The sequence below is a fragment of the Ambystoma mexicanum genome, chromosome 10, assembly GCF_040938575.1.
Source record: "Ambystoma mexicanum isolate Mex_15411 chromosome 10, UKY_AmexF1_1, whole genome shotgun sequence".
NCBI classification, from domain to species: Eukaryota; Metazoa; Chordata; class Amphibia; order Caudata; family Ambystomatidae; genus Ambystoma; species Ambystoma mexicanum.
Genome location: NC_090932.1, coordinates 1182108571 through 1182123778, shown reverse-complemented (window position 1 = coordinate 1182123778; position 15208 = coordinate 1182108571).

Below are 15208 nucleotides of genomic sequence, written 5' to 3'. Positions count from 1 at the left end.
CACACCCAGGAAAGAGACCGACAAATTACAGTGCTTGCAACCAAATCTAAAAGCATGGAATTTTGGGCATATATTGAGGATAATAGCTCCCTGGCAAAATATCGCAAGGCATACCCATACGGAAAGATTGTAAGGGGATATTTATTTTCTCGTTGGATGTGATGGGTGGCCACATGGATATCCCCAGGGGAGATAGAGTTTTCTGGCTATGCGGCAAGAGTGTACTGGAATCAACACGCCATTTGATAATAAAGGAGAGCTACCTCAGGAAATACTGTAATAATCGTACAATTGTCGATGTACAACAACTGTGGGTGCAATTTTCAAATGACAATGATATTAATTTGATGTTTTGTATTGTTCACTTTGACAAAGTGATATTTGATTTATTGCAGGAGTTTCTCTGTGGGGACCGGCTATTTATTAACTTAGTTTTTCTTTTGTATATTGACTGTATTCTTGTGTGTTTGAATCGGTTAAAGTATTGGACTGTGTATTAGTTCTTTATAAGATTATATGTACCCCATAAAAAAAAAGATATCTAATTTGTGAATTGATGGTTGCCGGAAATTGCAGTTTGTAGTGAAAAACAACAAGCTGTTCTGAATTTTCCAAATTCAACCAGTTTTTTGGGAGAAACAACCAAGATCCAACTGAGTGAACCTGGGTACCTGGAGACTGCTCCCTGTATAGCTTTCTGATTTAAGGTAACCTCTTGGGATCCCCCTCCGGCAATCCATCACTCAGCTGGTGGGCACATCACTTAAACAGTGAAGGATCTTAACTGCAGCACTACAGAGTCTGGGTACAGCCTTGGATGTGTCAGCAGCAGGCTCTGGTAGAAGCAAAATAGGCACCTTCCTGAGTCAATCGCACAGCAACCAAGCATGATGCCATCTCCCACTCCTTGAACCCCAAATACGCGCACACGATCACAGGCACTCTGATGCTAAATGCAATACTAAAAATCGAATTCCAAGGCCATTTCTGATCAAAGGAAAGTCTGTGTGATAGCCTGAGGAAGTGGAGCAGTAGTTTCCGTTGTGATGCCTGGTCTTCCCAACAAAAAAGTGTCCTGAAACATTGTCTATGGAAGGCTTTAAGTGGTCTGGGGCTAGGCGGAAGCCCTGGCAGTGCCCAAAGAGTGGTCTTGACCCACGTCTCCCCCCACTAGGTATTTCTTGCTCCCAAGCTTTTGTGGGCAATTCTCAGCTCAGTTGGTGAGGCACATGCAGCATTGTTTATCATTCCTTGTGTTGCACCCACCTCTCCTTTTTGGTTTTAAATCCAAGGTGTCGACCCCTCCAGGGAGCCCTCCTACTATGCAGCTGATACCTTCTCTATTGGGTGGAGAGGGGCTGAGAGAGTGATGCTTGCTGCTGCGTTGTGAAAGGCCTGTCTGCAGGGGTCGGCATCACAGATTAAGAAACACAAAGAGAGGCAGGTGCAGCAAAATGAATGACAGAAAAGCACCCGCCCCTCCAAACAGAAATGCAACTCTCATACTTAGGTCACACACCCCTTAAAATGGTCCTGTGCCGTACACACGCTTTTAAGGTAACCTAGGCACCGTGAGCCAAGATAATATTTGACCAACATGGTGGCATATTCACAAAGACTGCACCACACAGTTTGTGCAGCACAGATCAGCACTTTGGTCACACAATGCACACACCTCATTTTCACAAAAAGGCAATGCGCGTGGAGTAGCCATGGTGGAAGGGCGGCTAGGGAACACACAGGTCTTCATGCGCACCACCATTGGATATAAAAGTATCAGGCACCCCCAATAGTTGCACTCCCTGCATCGACGTGTTTGAAGAAAAGGGGCCACACATGTCAGAGCAGTTTAAAGAGCCCATTCTCCAGCAAATGGATAATGTAGAGTACGCAGATCCCTCAAAACAGCCGTCAAACATGTCCAGTTTCTGACAGTCTTTGTGAATTAGGGATGCACTTGGATAAGGGCTGCCAACAATCACCTCCCTTCACCGTCTTTGACCTGCACCTAGCAGTGCAAATGCGCATACTATCAAAAAGGTGTGCAGATCCCACCGGGGTGTGCAGTTTCGTTGATGCAAATGCATGGGTGGGCATTGCGAATTAGGGCATGCAATATTTGTCCACCAGGGCCCTATTTGGAAGACCACATTGTGTGGTAAACAATGTTCATATGGTGAAATTGCCCTTAATTCCAAGTCCATATATGTTCCTGCAGTCCACCGATTTCTAAATGAGGCCATAGTTGGTCAATTAGCCGAAAAGAGTATCTTGGAAATAAAGGCGAGCATACATTTTGTAAATGTGTCTTATTTTAGAGTTTGTGAATGTGAAGGCTGCAGACTCGTCTTTAGCTTCTTCTCGACCACCAGTCCATTTAATGGGTTAATTTAAGCAGCCAGCCAACAATATTCCTTCTTTACAGTGCTTCTTGGCATAGCACTTTTCATGTTTGTGATTCAAAGTTGTATTGGAAATAATAGTATAGAACAGTACACAACTCTGCATGCCCAAGTATTTCACCTGATGCATAAATCTGGAGCAGCATCAATGGACACAACATCATCATTGATATCATAAAGACATTGATGATAATGTTGAACAAACCCTTCAACAGTTATAGCACAAGGAAAGAAAAAAGAAAAGAAAACCCCAACAATAATTCACTCATATCACGCATATCAAGACCAGCACTGGGCAGAAACAAGAGGAATCAGTACATTACGAGCATCATAATAACGTGAACCAAATCATGTCATGTGGCTTATGATGAAGACCAGGGTTGTCGTTTCGAGCTACAACCTGAATGAAAGGAAGGCTCCCACTCTACCATAAATGTGGGCATTTCGCCTTTCAGGCCGGCTTCAATTTTACACGTAGCTGCTATAAACCATAACTTAACCCACCACTCCTTAATATCAGATGGAGTAGGAGACCCTCAATTCCGTGCTACTACCAGTCTAGCTGTAACTAGGAAGTGTGTAGGTAACCGGGCGGACTTGCCGGACAATTTCTAATGCCCTTCCCATCCCAGGAAAAGTGCCAAAGGTGTGACATGGAAGTTCTACCCCAGTGATCTCCTCAATTAGATGCAACAAATAACTGTGTGGAGTGGCACTCAAAGTGTAACCAATTGTGCTATGCTCTCACGTTCTGTGTTTCTCATTAGGTATTTAGGTGCAACAGTTGCTGATCTTGAGCCACAAGATCGAAACGTGCAATAGATAAGAAATTAGCTCCCCTCAATCTGTGGAGCTATAGCTCTGTGCTCACTTTTGTAGAAAAGAAAATGCTAAAACTTTTCAAAAGAGGAAATATGTATACACAATATTTAATAGTGATTCAAATAAATGTCAAACACATTATTTTCGTAATAATACTTATCACGTTGTTCATACAGTAAATTCACACTCCTTTGTGTGATATATATGACACAGTAATACAGTGTTTTGCAATTTTTCAATTTATGAAAAGACAACATATATTTTTCATCAATCAAATCTGTTATGGCACTGTTTCAAATCACAGTATAAGGTGAGTTCAATCAGAAAAGATAATACAAAGTCCATTTGTGAGATGTAATTTGATATACATGTTGTTAACTTTGGTTGTATATCATATCTCTATACACAATGCGTTCCGGGCTGGTTTGCCCTTCATCAGGTGTGGACTATTCAGAAAATTCACATTGTTCCTACAAGTTAAGTAAAAAATAAAAAATAAGGTATCAGTTTTTAGACGTTCTGTTCGGCAAGTTAAATACTTGTGATCCCGTTCTGGGACTGAAACCTACTGCCCTTAGAGTGCTAGCAATGTATTCTCACTAGTATTTCCAAAAAAGATTGCGTTAACAAGTGTGTCAGTCTCCTCTTGCCCGTGAAGCTGAATAGGTAGATGAAATAAAATAAAGTCCTCCATGAGTTTAATCATGAAGGTTGGGCTGGAATTGGGATCAGTCGCTACGTAATAGTGCTGTGTCCCAATTTCAGCCCTTCATTTTTCTAACATTTTGCACGCACGTTTTCTTTGTTATAGCTGTGCTCACCTCGTGTTGCTAATTTTGGTTCAAGCTAAATTATTAATGTGAATCTACTGCAATGAGCGGATTTGTGGTCTTGTACTTAAGGGATGTTTCAGTCCACTGGAAATGATACCGCCTCTGAAGCTCTTGTTTCATCTCAGGACTAACCGAGACATTTAGAATAGTAGATTTAGAATAATTAATCTTAAAACTAGAGACCCGGTGAAATGATTCCAGCAGAGAAACTATTTGAAGTAAAGTAGTTTGAGAACGATGCACATAAAAAAGACTGTCATCAGTGTAAAGCACAACCCTGTGTTGATGATCAGCTTTTGTAATACAGCAGATGTTGTCCGACGCCCTAACCTTACTTGCCCAGGGCTTCATTGATAGCGCGAATAACAATGGGGACAATGGACACCCCTGGCGAGTCCCTTTAGTCAAAGCCAATGACCCAGACAAAGCCCCATTTAACTTTGTATGAGTGGTTGGATGTGCAAAATTAGCTTGTACTCTTTAATGAAAAGCGTCCAGAATCCAAACCCACCAGGCACTTTGAAGAGATATGACCAGTCTATATAGTCAAATGCTTTTTCAGCATCTATAGAAAATACAGCCAATTTCTGGTCATGTCTCTTCACATACTCGATCACATCCAGGGTCCTTCAAACATTATCAAAAGGTCTGATGCCCCGATACAAACCCCGTTTGGTCCATCTGGACAATACCTGGGCGGACTGCAGTTAATAACTGGGCGTACTGCAGTAAAGTGGGCTGCGAGAACCTTTAAATAGATTTGAGCATTATAATTTAGAACCGCGATAGGGCGATATGATGTGCTAAAGATGGGATCCTTATTGGCTTTACCTATAAGCGAAAGCAAGTATTCGTCCATAATGGGCGTGGATGCTGCTGTATCAGCACAGCTATTGAAAAGCGAAACTAACTGGATGGCGAGATAGTCAGCAAACGTCTTGTAAAATAGAGCTGAATATCCATGCGGCTCTGGAGCCTTATTATTAGGAAGAGATCGTATAACCCAGATCACCTCTTCTAACGTGATCGGGTTCTCCAATGCCAGACGGTCCACGGGAGATATGGAGGGCATCCCTGCCTCCCTAATGTACAGTTCTTGGGCCTCCTCATTCCCTCCATCAGCACTAAAAAGAGACTTGTAATACTCCACCCAGATGCGCATTTTAGAATCCTCATCAACCTTCAACTACCCTGAGGTGTCTCGCAGCATAGCAATAGCATTTTTAGCTTTTTGGGCTTTTAATTTGTATGCCAGGAGACGTGAGCCCTTATTAGAGGTACTCAAATAAAATGGTTTGGTCTGGAACAATTTGTGAGACATGCATGATGCTCATAGAGCTTTAAGCTCCGCCCTAGCTACTTGAAGCTGTCTTTAGACGCTCTGAGCCCCATCCCTTTTATTCAGTGTATCCAGCTCCAACACGTGTCCCTCCATTTCCTCCCATTTAGACACCAGGAGCCATTTTCTAGCGGAAACATAACAAATAAGTTCCGTGGGCTTCAGTGCTTCCCAAACAGTTGTAATAGGTAACTCGCCAGTAAGGCTTCCTGGAAGTACAACTCTATCTGCTCAGAGATGGCTGCGCAATAGGCCACATTCAGCGAGCAGCGTGTCATTCACCTTCCATGAAAGCTCCCTTCTGACCCTGGCGCTAGCATATCCAGCTGGAGAGTTACTGGAGCATGGTCTGAGACCACCGTCAGGCCAATGGAAGTATCCACCAACTTTGGGTAGGGTGCGGGACACCAGGAAAAAGTCAAGTTGGAAATAGCTACGATGGACGTGGGAAAAATTGGTACAATCCCTCTCTTTGGGGTGTTGCAGCATACAGATGTCAATCAACAGCAGGTCATCAATAGCCTTTCTAAGCGAGTCTAACCTGCTGTCAAGTACCACATTAAAAACCCCTCCCACAATAAGTTCGCCCACCTGGAATTGAGCAATATCTGGGAGTGATGGAGCAAAAAATGCCTCCTGTGATTGATTAGGTCCATTCACTGAGAAGAAAGTAAAATCTGCATCCCCAATTCGAATATGCAATCCCAAATATCGCCTTTGCGGATCTTTAAGTGACTTCACCACTGTGTAATTCAGGGAATGAGCAAATAAAATAGTAACACCTGCTCGCTTGGTCGGGGGTGATGCAAAACACTGGCGACAGAACCACTTAGAGTAGAGCCTAGGCCAGTCTTCCCTTAGTAAATGTGTCTCATGTAACAGGACTACATTTCAATTCCACAAGTTTGGCCAGCATGCCTTTCTTCTATCTAGGGTAGTTAAGCCCCTGCACATTAATTAAAGCACTTTAAGATCACCCATTTGTCAAGAATTTCTGCAATTTGGCACTCCTTTCTGCTTTTCAACATAATTCCCAAACCAGGGGCCACCCTTAGCACCCATCAAGAACCTCTGTGTAACTCGGAACACCAAACCAAAATTAAGCCACAGAGAATAAACCCCAGTGCTACTGTGATAAAAAAAAAACAACACCAAAACCAAACATAAAAAAAACCCTATCCCGTATGGGACATACATCGGGTCACTATAGAACCCAAGAAGGGTGGGTCTCCTGTGGCCCAGCCCATATAAACGTGAACGCAGAAACATAAGGAACCTCATGAACGACCTCAAGTGAAACCAACAAAGATGTAACAACAGTAATACAGCCTCCAAATAGTAACCCCAAAAGGCGGAGGGAAGGTTAGCAGTATTGCGACTTATCTAATGCAATCATGTCGGGACCTCAAAGTCCCCACTCCTTTTGCATCTGTCCATAGAGGGCCTCCTGCGATCTCTGCATCTGCTCTTTCTAGACCGTGTCTTTGACCACTCAGTGCAGGGGACAATGTGCTCTGCACCCTCTAGGCGTTGCAGCTCTGCATGGGGAATCTTTAGTACCTCTAAAACAGAGGCCAGTGAAGTGAATTGAATCCCTTATAGCTAAACAGAATGCAAAAGGGGTATTCCCACGTGTATTGGACGCCTTTCTGTCACAACCATTGAGTAAGCGGCTTCATTTGAAGGCGCCTCTGGATCGTTCCTTGTACCAGATCTTGAAATATTTGCAGTTCGGCCCCCCTGAAAGTAATGCTACATTGTGCCGTAGCCTTTTGAAAGATAAGCTCCTTGGGGGTGTGGGGGGGATGCATCTGAGATAATACATCTGGAAGGAAGTTCTGGCGCTGTTGGAAGTTCAAATTAACTCTCTGTGCGATCCAAATTCAAGTCAGCTTGCTCTTCTTCCTCTAGAATATGACAGAAGAGATCCCTCACGTATATCTCCAGATCCCAGTCCAGGATTTCCTGCAAGATTGACCAAATCCAGAGATTATTTCTTCGGGTACGATTCTCTGAATCTTCCAGCTGCTCATCTGTGGCTGCTCTATACCTCTCCAGCGCTGCCACTCACTGCTCTAGTTGGTCCTGGGAGTTAGCTTGGTCACAAAAAGGCTGTACCAAGATCACTGAGTCGATGCTCTGCTGGTTGCCCATTATGGGTCAGCTACTGAAGGGAGCCCGTCAGTTCTTGCAGAGTGGATGCCATCTACCTTTGAATGGACTGCAGGAGCTGCACAATATATATGGTAGCTAGCTGCGAGTCGTGATCTGCCCCAGAAGTAGTTCCATCCCTTTCGCTCCAGGCGCCGCTGGCCTGGTGGACTGCAACAGGTCCTTAATCGAGGCAGTCGACTTCTTCTTGGATTTGCTAGATTTCATGTTTAGGTGAGCTTTGCACATCACCTTCACACCACACTTTATAGAACCTGCTCACCACACTAAAAGCTCAGCCCAAACCCAAAGAAGGGGGAAGGCGTGAGGATCACTGTCAACCAGAGAGCGCTTTGAAGATCCCTTTGCACCATGAGATCATAGATTAGGTCCAAATGAAGGATCTGCCTGGAAATGGAGATTACTGAGTCCCAACACTATACTGTTTCTCCAATGAGAATGAGGCACACAATTAAATAAAGTGCAATCCATATAGGGTCTGGAGCAGGTGGGTACCCAATCAGGGACAGCAAGAGCTGAGTATTAACCAACAATCATAAAATAGATTGTCCCAGGAGTTCCCTCTCCCCAGTAATCACGGAAAACCTGCCTTATGATCAGAAGCAGGTCTGCACCGCTGGCGTGGGAAAGGCAGTCTACTAGATATAGTAGGGTCCGCTACAGTACCCTGTTGATCAGCGGTGGTATGGTATGGTAAGCCAAGGCAGAGTAAGTGCATAGATACAATTAAAAGTGTAGATAACAATAAATAGGTCTGACGACAATTCTGCAGTTTTTCCAATAGCATACAGGCTCCACTATGGAGGAGGGGATACAGGGAGGGAAAGATAGACGATCTTCAGGGCATGGTAGGATCGGACCATGCAAGTGCACAGACGGTAGAGGGGTGGGGGAGGAGGACAAGTGCAGGGGAGGGGGAATTCAAATGCACCCTGTTGGTCAGACACTGGGTAATTGACCGAGTGCAGCAGCAATGAGCCAAGTGCAGGCTCTGAGGCAAATGCTGGAGGACTGGCAGGGGTGCCGGGTACCTGTGAGACTCTGAGGTGCTCCCAACGACCATTCGGCATGCTGTGTGGAAGAGGAGGTAGAGAGGGATAAAGAGGGGAGAGAGGTTAGCAAGGTATAGAGAGAGAGAAGGAAAAGGACAAGAGGAATGTCTTAAGGAGTTTCCTGAACTTAAGGAGATCAGACTCAAGACAGAGGGTGGCAGGGAGGCTATTCTAGAGGGAGGCCCCTGCTGGAGGATATACCTCCAAATCTCTGCTTAGAGAACAAGCTCACTCGCAGAAGGTTAGAGGTAGATGAGCGCAGGGCTCAGGAGGGACAGTATTTAGGCAGGCATTAGTGAAGATAGGTAGGTTCCAAGCCCCAGAAGGCCTCGTGGACAATGCAGAGGCTCTTGAATTAAAGCCACGAAGAGACAGGTGAGGGATTTCAGTGCTGGAGAGATGCGGTCCCTGGGCTTGAGGCCAAGGATAAGTCCTGCGGTTCTGTTCTGGATGAGTTGCAGAAGACGCAAAACAGAGGCAGGGAGGTTGAGAAAAAGGCTGTTGCAATATTCAATCGTTGAGAGAACCATGGCTCTGCAGACAGTGAGCCTCTGGGGGAAGGTTAAAAAAGGAAGAGTACCTCTGAGGAGGTGCATCTGGTAGCTGGACTTTTTAGAGATGCCCGAGATGTGAGTGGAGAAGGAGAGAGTGGAGTCGAAGATGACCCCAAGGTTTTTTGCCTCGCATGTTTGTGAGAGCGCAGGGGTAAGGGAGGCCGGCCAGAGAGAGAGTGAGATGGCGGGAGCAGGAGTCCCAATGTGAACGATCTCAGTCTTGCTGCCATTGAGGCAGATGTTGTTGGAAGCACAAGAAGACTGAATTGTGGACAAATAGTCACATATGAGCGAGGTAGAGGATAGATTGCCTGCTTAATTCTGCTTTCTAATTTAATTGTGCCGTTTTAACGCTCGTTTTTTTAAAGTTTATAATTGCAAAGTGCTTTGGTTGTTTGTACTTACACTGTACCTTTGAAGTGAGCATTACTGTGTTTTGTTGCCTCTAAAAACATAAATGTTTGCATTTTACAACGTTAAATAGTACGAGTTGAAGCAGAGGCTGTTTGGCTTCTGCACATACTACCAGGCATATTCAGACTACAATCCCCAGCTGGGTTGCAGTCCGGAAGTAATTTTCAAGGGAATACCAGTGCAAACGCGCAGGAGCGGATGGGTTTAGCCAGTCTGTGTCAGTCTGTGTCGGACGACGGACTAGGCAGGAAGCCCTCCAAGATCCTCTTTCGATCAGGTGTGGCGCCTCCACTCAATGCACCATGGGTCTGCAAGAAGTTCTCAGGGTAATTGAGGCAGAAAGACAGAAAACTTTGGCGCGTGAATGCCTCAGTACGCCTCCCATAAGGAGTGTTGGTAAGTGTACTGAGTCAGCCATTCCTGCTGGAGCTAGTCATTTGGTGATTCCTTGTACCCATGAGATCACTGAGGGCTCGAGCCAAGGGACCCAGGGATCACACACAGGGGACTGTGAATCTGCTCAGGACCCTGCAAAAACATACATGTAACACGCTGCATGTGGTGAGGAGTGATTCTCACACCACGTGGGCGGACTGGTCCAATTCTAGTATTAACAATGATATCAGTACAGGCCAGTTTGCTACCAGTGGTGACCACGGGGATCAAGAGAGGAGAGGTGTGGTTATCAATCCTGCTTCACCCCGGGGCCACCTGCCCTGTCTCCTTCTCAATACAAGATCCATGATTAAACACTCCACAGAACTAGCAGCGCATATCGAAGAGCTTGACATCGATATTTGCGCCCTCACAGAAATGTGGGCACATTGTGTTGTGGGCCCCCCTCTTAACCTGGCGATACCGGAGGGTTACTCTATGTTAAGAGCAGACAGGGTCTCTGTGAGGAGGGGGAGTGGTGCTGATATTTAAATCACACATCATCATCTCAGGGAATTCAATTACCATCCTGGAAGGTATTGAATCCCTGCAGGTGACGATAGGTGTTAATGCAGAGACCACCATCAATTTATAACTTTTATATCGACCACACTCTCATGCCGAGGACATTGTCTCTGCTCTATCCAACCATCTCATGGCATGTCTCAAACCCCATACCAGCTTTATTATACTTGGTGATCTCAACTATTGGCTTAGCCACCAATATGATCCCAAAGGAGCAGACCTGGAAGCTACCCTGGCCTCCCTTGGTTTTGCTTAATTTGATCGTTATCCCTCACATCAATTGGGACACACCCTGGACTGGCTTGGAGCAGTCAATGTACCCATAACTGACCTATCCACTTCGCCTTGCCCATGGTCAGACCACTGTTTTGTCAATTTTGCAATTCATTCGATCTTTCCAGTCAAACCTAAAAGCAAAATCTTTCCTCCTACTAAGGGATGTAATTCCAAATTACTCACTCTGGAACAGATTTCCCCATTGGTTAGACACCTGACAAATGACCAACTCCCAGAATCAGCTCAGGAACTCTCCGTAATACTTGCAATTTGAAAGTGGCTATGCGTAAAAAGTATTTCAAATGGAAAACTAATTATTCAGCTGACGTGTCCTGGCCTATAAAGAGGCAGCCATATTGTTTAAAGCGGCTATCTTAGATGCAAAGAAGAACCTCTTTAATAATAGGATCATTGAAGCACGGTCAGAGGCTAAGGAACTGTTCAAAATCCTCAAGAATTGACACTTGTTTTTGAGGTTCAGGAAGTCCTAAAAGACAAAATATTGTGCCAGGCTATCCAAGATGCTATGGCCACCAAACTACAGGGAATTAAAGCTAATATTAGCCTAAAAAAAGTGAGTGCCCTCAGTGCAGGTAATTTTCCCGAATGCCAGGAACATATTAGATGCCCAACAATCCCGGAATTCTCTTTTTCTGCAATCACGCTGGAAGAACTGACAGAGGTGGTTAAACACCTGAAAACAACCAGCTGTAGGGGCAATCCTTTTTCCGCCATTATAATTAAAACATGTCCCCCTTTATTGTTAGAGGCTATTCTTCAATTTGTTAATGCCTCTTTCAAAGAGTGTTGTACCGGATGGACTTAAACACTCCTGGGTCACACCCTTACTAAAAAAAACAGGCCTCCCTAAAGAGGCCCCTTGAATTATAGGCCAATTATGAACTCAGGTTTTCTGATGAAGATCCTGGACCGAGTTGCCTATAAACCAATAGCCAAATATATAGAAAGCCACCCTATTCTAAACTGTCGGCAATCAGGTTTCAGAGCAGGGCACAGCACCGAAATGACCCTTCTGGAATTAAAATCTAGGCTCCTCTCTAACATAGATAAGGGAGAAACTACCATGCTCAGGCTGCTGGATCTCTCAGCCGCATTCGGCCTGGTTGACCACACGCTGTTGGTCACCAGGCTCGAACAAGTGGCAGTATTCTTCACCGAAGCCTCGCAGTGGGTAGCTTCTTTTCTCAAGAATAGGGTCAGCTGCATTTGCTCAGATTTAGCTGAAGCAGACACTATTCCGATTGAGTGTGGAGTCCTGCTCCCTGCTTTTATAACATCTTTACTGTCCCCTTTTTCTCAATGTTGGTTCATGAAAACATATGGTTCACCAACTTCTCAGATAATACACAATGCATCATCCCCTTGACGGGAGACCATACCCGAGGCGAAGAGCGTGTGAACAAAGTTTACACCTGCATTGAGAAATGGATGGTACAAAATGGATTGGCGCTAAACAGAACAAAAACAGAGCTCATGATTGTGGGATCCCCTAATCAGATTCCAATGGTTGACCCTAGGTATAGCAAAATCCAGCCTGGTGAAGTCAAAATAGACACACTTAAGAAAGTTAAGTCGCTAGGGGTGATTCTCGATCAACACCTCACCATGGATGCCCATGTGGGAAGTGTTCTATCTGGTGCAGCTTACTACTTAAAACTTTTTACACACCTCAGACCCATGATCTCCCAGGCTAATGCTGAAACATTGGCGAGAGCCATAGTAGGCGCTAAAATGGATTACTGTTGCAGTCTGCTAACCGGTATCAGCAAAAAGGAAATCAACACACTGCAAGGCATCCAAAACGGTGCAGTGAGGGTGGTCACAGGTTTCTCCAGAGAGGACCATGTCACACCAGCTAGAAGAGCCCTGCACTGACTACATGTAGAGGCCAGAATTCTGTATTGCCTCAATCTCATTACCTTTAAGAGCCTCCTGGGCACAATGCCCTGTTACCTTAATGAACTGATTCTGCCCAAGAATTCCTTACGGGTCCTCAGGTCACAGGAGGCTAAAATGCTCATAATCCCCAAAAGTAAGTCCAAGAAAGCGAAAAAAAGGAGCCTTTGCTATAGCAGCTCCAACTGCCTGGAATCGCCTACCCCTGGACCTAAGGTTAGAAACGGCCCTTGAGGCCTTTAAAAGAAAGCTATAAACATGGCTTTTCGAATAAAGTCCAATTGAGTTGTAGCGAATGACACCCTCAGTCTTCTGACTCTTATTTGCTTTTTGTTGTTTAGTCTCATCTGCACCATCATGCCCAAGGGTTCATTGTTGCACAATACAAATGACTTAAAGTAAAGTAAAGTAAAGTTGGCTGAGGGTAGACTAAAGGAGAGTTGCGTGTCATCCGCATAACACTGGAAATTAGAGGTGAAACTGGCAATCTCGCATGCTAGGGCAGCCATGTAGACATTGAAGAACCAGGGGGAAAGGTTATAGCCCTGGGGGATGCTGCAGGATGAAAGAGTGATAGTGGAGAGAAAGGGCCCAAGTTCCACCTGGGATGGGTGGTCGGACAGGAAGGTTAACCACGCCAGAGCCTGACCAGTGATTCCCAGGGTGTCGCAGAGACGTGCGATCAGGATGTTGTGGTTTACTGTGTCAAAGGCAGAGGAGAGGTAAAGATGAATGAGGACAGAGGGAGTGTTAGTGTCAAGATTTGAGAGCAGGTCTTCACAGGTGTTCAGAAGAGCAGTTTCCGTGCCTCTAGATGCTCTAAAGCCAGACTGATGGTCGTGGAGGCAACCAGCAGATTCAGTGTGGATGGTGAGCTGAGATATAGCCAGCTTCTCCAGTAGTTTCCCCAGGAAAGGGGTGATAGAGATGGGGCGGTAGTTTGCCGGAATGGAGGGGCCGGCAGAGGGTTTCATAAGAAGCGGGTGCACAAGGGAGTGCTTAAGAAAAGTGGGAAAAACTCCAATGGCAAAAGAGAGATTGGAGAGATCAGCCAAGGCAGGAGTGAGAGAGTCAATGTTGTCCTTAACGGTTTTGGAGGAGCAGGGGTCCACCTGTTTGGATGAGGCATAGACCGGACTTGTTTAGCAACCTCATCAGGTGTGATGGGAGTGAGAGAGGAGAGGAGAAGTGGTGGAGGGGCCGAGGGAGGCTCCATGGGTGTTGGTGTATGATATGGTGTGGAAATTAAAGAGGAGAGGATGTCATGGGTTTTTGTGGTGAAGTGAGAAGCCAGGGCCGAGCAAAGGTCCTGGGTGGGTTTGACAGAAGAGGAGGCTGCTTCAGATTGGCCAGTTCCTTACAGACTTTGAAAATGTTGCTGTGTTGTTTGATGCCACGGAGATGCAGGCTTGAATAAAGACTATTTTCTTGGTGCGGATGCAGAATCGATATTGCCTTTGAAGGAGGCGGCATGCCAGTTTGTCAGAGGGTCCACCTGACACATTCCATTTCCATTCACCAGCCCTACACTTGCATCTAAGGGCAGCCGGATCAGAGTTGCACTTTTTAGGAGGCTTCAGTCGGACCCCCATGACCGGGGCGAGAATGTCAAGGGTGTTGGACATAGAGAGATTGTGGTTAGCGAGGGCTGTGTCAGGATGGGAGTCAGCCGCAGGAGTAGGTGGAAGAGAGTAGGTGGAGGCAAATGCAGCGGCTGTCACTCTTTTCATGGGTCTAGTGTCATTGAATCTGAGTACCCGTGCCGGGTGTGCCCATGCAAGAGGGGGGATAGTTTTAAGTGTGAAGTGAGAAGAGAGTGGTCCGTCCAGGAAAGAGAGCTAGTGAGAGGGATGTTGGTAGAGATGAGCACATCCAAATGTGGCCCGCTATGTGCGTGTAGCCAAAAGGTAAAATAGAGAGGGAGAGGATATCGCATTGATTGCAAAAGGTCCTGAGGAGTCAGAAGAGTCCAGAAGGATGTTGAGGTCACCCAGCAGGTGGAGTTAAGAGGAGGAGGAGAGTAGAGAGGAGGCCAGGTCAGCCCATTCTGAGTGCAAGAGAGTGTACTGTCCTGGAGGCCGATAGAAGGTAGCCATGAGGAGAGATGATTTAGGAGAGAGTGAGAGCCTACAGACTAGGCATTCGAAGGAGGAGTAGGCCTGAGTGGGGATGATAGACATAGGTATCCATTCTGGGAAGATCAATGCCCGCCCCCTTCTGAATCCTTGTGCCTGGGCACAGAGAGGATCTTGTATCCTTCAGGGAGTAGTGTGTCAAAGCTTGTGACAAAGCTGTCCTTGAACCATGCCTCTGTGATGGTGAGCACATCAAGATCCATGCGTTCAAGGAGGTTGCAGATGTCAAACGTGTTTTTGACAGCCGAGCGAGAATTAAGCGTGGCAATATGGAGCAGCTTGCCATCTTTAAAGGTCTTCCATGGGGGGGGGGGCGCAGGGGACAGTGGTCC